Here is an 8,161-nt window from a genome sequence, read left to right on the forward strand (position 1 = left end):
CACATGTTCATAGGTGAGAATGATGATGAGTGTCACGGATCATCACATTCATCAAGTTGAAGAACAAGTGATATCTTAGAACAAGAACAAGCGGAATTGAATAGAAGAACAATAGTAATTGCATTAATACTCGAGGTACAGCAGAGCTCCACACCTTAATCTATGGTGTGTAGAAGCTCCACCGTTGAAAATACATAAGCATAAGGTCTAGGCATGGCCGAATGGCCAGCCTCCCAAAGTGATCAAAAGATCCAAAGAAAAAGGTTCCAAAGATCCAAAGATCCAAAGATGAAAATACAATAGTAAAAGGTCCTACTTATAGAAAACTAGTAGCCTAGGGTGTACAAAGATGAGTAAATGACATAAAAATCCACTTCCGGACCCACTTGGTGTGTGCTTGGGCTGAGCAATGAAGCATTTTCGTGCAGAGACTCTTCTTGGAGTTAAACGCCAGCTTTTATGCCAGTTTGGGCGTTTAACTCCCATTTTGGTGCCAGTTCCAGCGTTTAACGCTAGAATTTCTGTAGGTGACTTTGAACGCCGGTTTGGGCCATCAAATCTTGGGCAAAGTATGAACTATCATATATTGCTGGAAAGCCCAGGATGTCTACTTTCCAACGCCGTTGAGAGCGCGCCAATTGGGCTTCTGTAGCTCCAGAAAATCCACTTCGAATGCAGGGAGGTCAGAATCCAACAGCATCTGCAGTCCTTTTCAGTCTCTGAATCAGATTTTTGCTCAGGTCCCTCAATTTCAGCCAGAAAATACCTGACATTACAGAAAAACACACAAACTTATAGTAAAGTCCAGAAAAGTGAATTTTAACTAAAAACTAATAAAAATATACTAAGAACTCAACTAAAACTACTAAAAACATACTAAAAACAATGCCAAAAAGCGTACATATTATCCGCTCATCACCCCACCATCCCAAGAAGAGCCAGACTCTGAAGTCTTGCGCTTCTTCTTCTCTGGCTCGGAGAGAAGTTGGGTAGAAGGGAGTGGTCGAGACAAACTTGAGGAGGAAATGATAATAGGTTGAGAGGGAGTACCCACAGTCCTAGGAGGAGGAGGAGGAGGAGAAGTGATTGCCTTGGCACCACCGGACCTAGCCCGGGACTTCGCTTTGGCCTCCTGGACCCTTTGATAAGCCTCCTGAGCATTCTTCCTTGCCATATCTACAAGAAAAACAACTAACAGTTATAAGTCGGCTAAACATTCAAGTCGGTAGAAACAACTCGGACATAAGAAATGCATGCACTACCTAGTTGAGATTGAACAAAGGTCGGTGTTCCCTGGAGGATTTTCCTGGTATCCAAGTACGGGGCCCTTCCCCACGCTTCTCGGAAAAACCCCACAATGGCTGCCTCCACCTCATCTAGGTCATCTGGACCATACTTTTCGCAAGGGGAGGCCGCCAACCAATAAAGAGGGAAGCGAGGGGAAGAGTGCTCATCAAGGAAGAAGGGGTGGTGACCCTCTACGGCTTGAACTTTGAAAAAGAAGTTTTTGAAGTCATGAAAAGATTCGTCAAAAAGGGTGAAAATCCTCCGACCTTGAATGGCTCGGAAGGATACCCATTGCTGTTTGTTGTTTAGCCCACTAAAGGGCTTAGTCATATGAAAAAGAAAGAAGAAAATCCTCAAAGAGGTCGGAAAGTCCAGAGCGTGGCTTATAAACTGATAGATCTTCAAAAAACCCCAAGAATTGGGGTGAAGTTGAGTAGGGGCAACTATACAGTGGTGCAAAACAGATATCTCGAAATCTGAGAAAGGAAGAAAAACACCCAAGCGGGTGATCATACACTCATACATGAAGAAAAAATGAGGGGCCGCCTCATTAACTCTCCCAAAACAGACCCGGTCTTCAAGACCCGGGATTACCAGTTCATATTTTGGCTCGTCCTCCTCCGAAGTACAGAGCCTATGATGAGTACGAAGATGAGTGATGAACTCAGCATCGACCAACGGTTCCTCCCCAAGGACCGTAACATCAACCCACTGAGAAAGAACGGCCACGGAAGCCATTTTTTTTATATATAAAGAAAAGTGGCAGAAACCTACAAAAGGGAAAAAGGAAATGAAAAATCAAAAAACACAGCCCCTAAAGAGGAGAGATACGAAGCTAGAATCTACAGGTCGACCTAGCCACTCACAAAACAAAACATGCAAACATAAGGAATGGCATGGAAGAAATAAAACTAACCTTTATCCGAAAAATGAAGGTTGGAAAGAGCGGAAATCTTCGAACACAAGAATACAGCACGAGCAAAGGAAAGAAGAAGTTTGAAAGATTGCAGAAACGGAAAAACGAAAGAGAGGATTACATAAATATTTAATTAGAACAATATTTAAATTTTTAAAATATAATAAAAGTTTTACTTTTTTATTTTTCTTTTTGTTTTTTAAACAAGGACAAGCCTCTAACAAAAACAGCAAGAATGGTAGTTGTTCATACCCTGGCCCAATGCAAGGGCCCAGGTCCAACTAAAAGGCCTAACCTGAAGGGTTAAGCCTAGCTAAGTACCGACCTCCACATAAGTAGTCGGTATAAACCACGACTTGGTCCAAAGAAGTCGGATGTGAGATTAGCTGGCAGATAAACACTCGTTTAAATGAGTAACCGCCCCTAAAATCTCTCTAACTGCTTCATAAAGCCATATCTTAACCTCCCCAAGATAATAGGGACGGTTAACACCCTAAAGATACGGCACTACTCCAACGGTGGTTATTGGCTCACCACTATAAATACACTGACACCCCTCAGGTATCTCTAAGCCCAATACTCTCTAGACCTGCTCACACTCTTGCTAACTTAGGCATCGGAGTGTCTTTGCAGGTACCACCCCCACTCACCCGTGAGCACAAGTCGGACGGAGCCTCCCGAGTTGCAGATCCATCCGGAGTTCTCCTCCTTCACACACTTGGGCCGCCAAACGCCATCCACAGTATTAATCTCCGGTTACCTACCGTAACAGGTATATTAAGAAATTTAAGAAATAAGATGTTATTTATATTAGAGAAATACTAGAAGGCCATTAGAATTTATTATTTTTAACCATCAATTGGACATCAATATTTAAAAGTGTAATCTAAGTATGGGATAAAATATATTATTAGATTATTAAATTAAAAGAATTAGGTTGATGGCTAAAAATGATGACACAAAATAATAAATTCTGATGATCTTCTAGCATTTCTCTTAATATTATTTTTACATACAAAATAAATAACTTAAGTTATTATCTAGGATAATAAACATAATAAAACCAATAATAAACTGATATTTTTTTATAAAAGAACAATAATAAAAATTATTAACTAAATTAATTACATAATAAAAAATATAAATAATTTTGTAACTAATAAAAAAATTACTATTTTCGCATACTATTCATTTTACAAAAAAATTTAATAAATTAATTATTAATAAATTACAAATCAAATATTATTATTTACATATAAAAAATATATTATCAATTATTTTAAAATAAATTAATTTATATTCATACTAAATAATATTTATTTAAAATTTATATTGTTGCTTCTTGGCCTTGCCGTCGCTGGCTTTTCGCCGGTCTCGTAGCCGAGTCGCCGTCGTTAGTTGCCTTTCCCTGTTCCCTCTTTTTCAATTTTTTCTTGTCCCTATCAACCCTAGTTCATAGCTTCTTGCCTTTTTCTTTAACTAATTAATTAATTTGCCATTTTGCTGTAAATCATCACTGAATTTAAATCATGTTTCTAATAAAATTATACAGTACTGTTAGTCTGTTAATATCATAATTAGAAAAACAGATGGAGTCCTGTAGAATGAAATAAATAATCATTGTCGTCTTAGTTAGTTTGTATGTCAAAAATTTTTGTGAAAATATATTAGTTAGTCTTGTAGAAGAAAGTTAGGCAACATGCCTCTTGGAGTTCAACACTTGAATTTCTGTGAAAATATAGAATTTGGAATTTAAACCAGGAGAGGTAAATGAGGATACCTCTAGTTCTGGTATGACTTGAAATTTGATAATTTTGAAATAAGCATTGCTTTGTTGGAAATCCAGTGAGTTAGTGAGGTTGTTTTATGTAGTGACTTTGAGATTTGTTTCCTGATGTCTTTGGTAAGACTTTGTTTTGATACTCTTTATTTTTTCTCTACCCATGCTTGGGTGTTCTAGGAACGTACAACTATGGAGAAAAATATTAGTTTTTAAGTTGGACTTGGTTTATGGATTGTGTTATCTCATGAAGAAACAGACACCAACTTTGTGATCACCCATTAGATTTGATTTTTGGATTGTGTTATCTTTTACTCTCTTGTTTATTTAAGTTGAGAAAGTATTTTGTAATAGTGACTAGTTTATTATTTATTTTTGCATTATTAATTATGTTTAGAATTGATACTTGATTGTTATTAATGTATTTGTGAATTTTAGATATAGCATTAACTATTATCTTGTGTATTTTGGCGCAGATATAGAATATGTTAGTGTTGCAAGTGTGAGGAGTGTTGAAGTTAATCCCACATCAAAGAAAGCATGGAAGAGTGAGGAGTTTATAAGATGAGAGACCCATTTACTTGACACCTTAAGGTTTTGAGTTGGATGTGGTGTCTTCTCATCTTATGTTCTCTCGCTTGATTCCTCCCCGAAGTCTCCCCGATTGTCGAGAGCTCTCCACGGTTGGCCCAACAAAGTGGTATCAGAGCCGATGGTTAATCGGTCTGGTGATTTTAAAGAGTATTCAAGGTGAAGCATCGAAAGTCTTCTCGACAAAGATGGTTCGGGCGGCGTGTCCCGCGGTGTTTTGCGGCGGTGTGATGGATGAATACTCATGGTGGTGGAGGAGCTAGAGGGGAGTTGATGCTTGATGTAGAGGCTCACACTTGAGGGGGAGATTGTTAGTGTTGCAAGTGTGAGGAGTGTTGAAGTTAGTCCCACATCAAAGAAAGCATGGAAGAGTGAGGAGTTTATAAGATGAGAGACCCATAATATGCACACAAACTGTTTACTTGTTTTCCTCAGTGAAAGGAGAAGGAACTTAACTTTTTTTTCATGGATTTTTAATAAATGGTTGTGTGATTCTTTCTCTTTTAGAGTTTCAATTCAATTGTTCTATTTTACTTCAACATTAGCGTATGTTGAATGGTACTATTGATGGTGTGATTATTATTTTATCAAAAGATTGATTAGTTGTTTTTCTGTTGTTTGGGATGATTAAGCATTAGCTTTAATTGTGTTAGCTTCTACCAAGTAGTTAAGTGTTGATATCTCTTTGGCTGTTATTTCTTTTTTTTTTAGTTAAATTTTGTTATTCAATGGACTAGGGTTGACAATGAATTCTTTATGGACAATATATACACCATTTAGCTAAACTATAGAATTTTGATTAATGTGTCTCTTTCAAGCTGCTTGCCTTTTTTATTGATTAATATTGTGCTTATTTGTTGTGTGATGTTGCCTATGTTATGTGTACATTCTTTTCTATTTTTTTTGTAATTTAAGTATTGTTCTATTTTTTCTGGAAATTTCTACAATTTGATAATAATGTAGAAATTACAGCAAAATGGCAAATTAATTAATTAGTTAAAGAAGAAGGTAAGAAGCTGTGAACTAGAGTTGACAGGGATAAGGGAAAATTGAAAAAGAGGGAATAGGGAAATGCGACTAACCACGGCGACGGCGAGGCCAAGAAGCAAGAAGACGATGACGTCTGAACCAGAGGCGAGTTGCTGGCTGCTTCTGCTTTTGCTTGACTGAGCTGGCAATAACGAGACCAAGAAGGTGGCGACACACGAACCACGACGAGACCCGGCGACGGAATGATTGAGCCGAGTTGCTGGCTGCTTCGCGTGGTTATTGGCTTGTGGGTGGTGCGAGTGAAGACGAGAGTGTTTTAGAGGCTAAGAGGGATGTTGAGTGTGAGAGGGACGAGTGAGGTGTAGAATTAGGGTTTGGAGTTTTGGCATTAAACGACGTCGTTTATCCTCTTTTTCAAAACAATTAAGCATCCCCAGCTGGAACAACCCCTCTTTAGATGAGAAAACTAGTTTTATTCTCGATGCCTCGCAATGTTCTAAAAACCGGACCGGACCGGCCGGTTCAACCGGGTTAATTGGGAGCCGATCATCTAGCTGGTCCGGTCCATCTCCAAAATTGTCCTGAAAAAACGGTGAAAAATCGGTCAAACCGATAGTTAACTGTTGAACCGACTGAACCAGTTGGGTTTTTGCAAGGACCGGTTTTTTCAAAATCCACCAAACGGCGTCGTTTTGACACTGAGGGAAAAAAAGAAAAGAAAAATTGAAGCTGATCTGAAAACCGGATCAGACCGGTCTGTTCGATTAGTATAACTGTGAATCGGCAGCAATCATGGTCCGATTTGCCCCCTAAAACCGTTTTTCTAAAAATCGGAGGAGAACCGTCGAACCAGTCGGTTTCCAGCCGGTTGAACCGGACAGGGAACCGATCTGTTTGAAAGAAACGGCGTCGTTTTTGCCAAATTTGCTTACTTTCGCTCTTGGTTCTGCAGCTCCGTTTCTTTCTCCCTTTCTCCCTTGCTTTCTTTCATTCACATAAACTCAGCCAAAAAACCCTAGCACTGTTAGCCTACACCAACGCCGCCGCAAGGAGTGGCATACTGCCGCCGTCCGTCCGTCTATCTAGCTTCCCTCGTGCTCCAAGTCTTCAACCCCCGTTCGCTGTCACCGATCGCAGCTGCTTCCTCGAGCTCGGCGTCCGTCGTCTTCGTTCGCGTTCTTCGTCGTTCAAGTTTGCTCGGCGTTCACCGTTCGCGTTCACTCGCCGTTCACCGTTCGGGTTCGCATTCGTCTGAAAGCCATGTTGCCCTGCTTCAAACTCTGCAACCAACCCGCGCGCTCCACCTAGCCGTCGAACTGCTCTCTTTTGTTGCCGCCGTGAGTTCCCTAAACCCACCACCAGACAATACACTCACACAACACCAATAATCTGCTTCAAACTCTGCATCTTCTTATTTCTATTACAATAAGTAACTATTTGATTTGGCAGTGGTTTGGATTTTTTTCATAGACTGAATTAAAGTATACAATAGTTATGTTCTCTTCTCTATCACATTGATACTAAGCTTTGAATTCTCTTATTTCGTTTCAAGTTTACCGCACTCAACATGTTTGATGAAATGCTTTAACCATATTTCCGGTAGGTTTTATCATTTCTAGCTTTTAGAAACTTAGTAAGTTGATTGCACGTGAAATTAGAATAATTGGATCTTAGTAATTAGGAAATTTTAGCTGCACAAATAGCACCTTTGTAGAAAACATATTAGCATGATGATTCCACTTGCATTAGTGTTCTTCTGGTAAATTTTAACTGTTAGTGTGAACTTGTTAATTTGCTAATTGTTCTGATGTTGTTGTTCTGTTGTTCTTCTATTATTTTTATTTATTTATTTTTGTTGTGATTTTCTTTTCTTGAACTTGTTAAGTTGATAATTTGCTGAATTGTTGGGCTGCTGTTGTTTTAATTTGCTAAATTGTTAGGTTTCTGTGATTTAATTTGTTGGATTTTCTATTTAGGTCTTGTTCTTGTTTATTTGCTAACTTGTTGTTGTGTATTTATTGTTATCTTTGAGATTCTTGCTGGATATTGGTTATCATTGATTTATTATATGCTTCATGTTTTCATTGTTTTCTTCTTCTGAAGGAAAAAAATTTCTGTTTTCATTGTTTTGTTGATTGTTTGTTTTGTTTCAGAAATTAATTTTTTGTGATCAATGCTCAACTCTAAATGCTGTTCTGTTGGTTTTGCAGTGTTTGTTTTGTTTCAGAAATCAATTTTTTGTTATCAATGCTCAAACACTGAATGTTGTTCTTCTGTTTTTGTTTTGTTTCATAAATCAATATTTTGTGATCAATGCTCAAACTCTGAATGTTGTTCTGCTGTTTTTGTTGTTTCAGAAATCAATTTTTTGTGATTAATGCTCATACTCTGAATGTTGTTCTGTTTTGTTTTAAGGCTGTGTTTAGAAGAGGTGATTGATTTCTGAGTGTTGTTTTGTTTTTGTTTTAAAGCTCTGTGTTGTGTTCAATTTTCATTTTGTAGGAAATTCTTTGAGGTATATAAGAATTAAGAAGGAAGACTATTTTAATGGTATTATTCTGTTGATTTTGGTATGCTACAAGCTTGAACATAGAATT

The 8,161-nt window shown here is 38.0% G+C and overlaps 1 protein-coding gene across 2 annotated transcripts in view; it reads left to right on the forward strand.

Moving 5' to 3' along the window:
* The first annotated feature begins 6,508 nt into the window (after positions 1–6,508).
* LOC127744177 (uncharacterized) overlaps positions 6,509–8,161 on the forward strand; it is a 7,565-nt gene continuing 5,912 nt past the window's right edge. For both annotated transcript variants that reach the window (XR_008005275.1, XM_052256457.1), the window contains exon 1: positions 6,509–6,901. The gene's annotated coding sequence lies outside the window, so the exon portion shown is untranslated. The remainder of the gene's footprint in view (positions 6,902–8,161) is intronic.

Source organism: Arachis duranensis, unplaced genomic scaffold (genome assembly GCF_000817695.3).
Source record: "Arachis duranensis cultivar V14167 unplaced genomic scaffold, aradu.V14167.gnm2.J7QH unplaced_Scaffold_232527, whole genome shotgun sequence".
NCBI classification, from domain to species: domain Eukaryota; kingdom Viridiplantae; phylum Streptophyta; class Magnoliopsida; order Fabales; family Fabaceae; genus Arachis; species Arachis duranensis.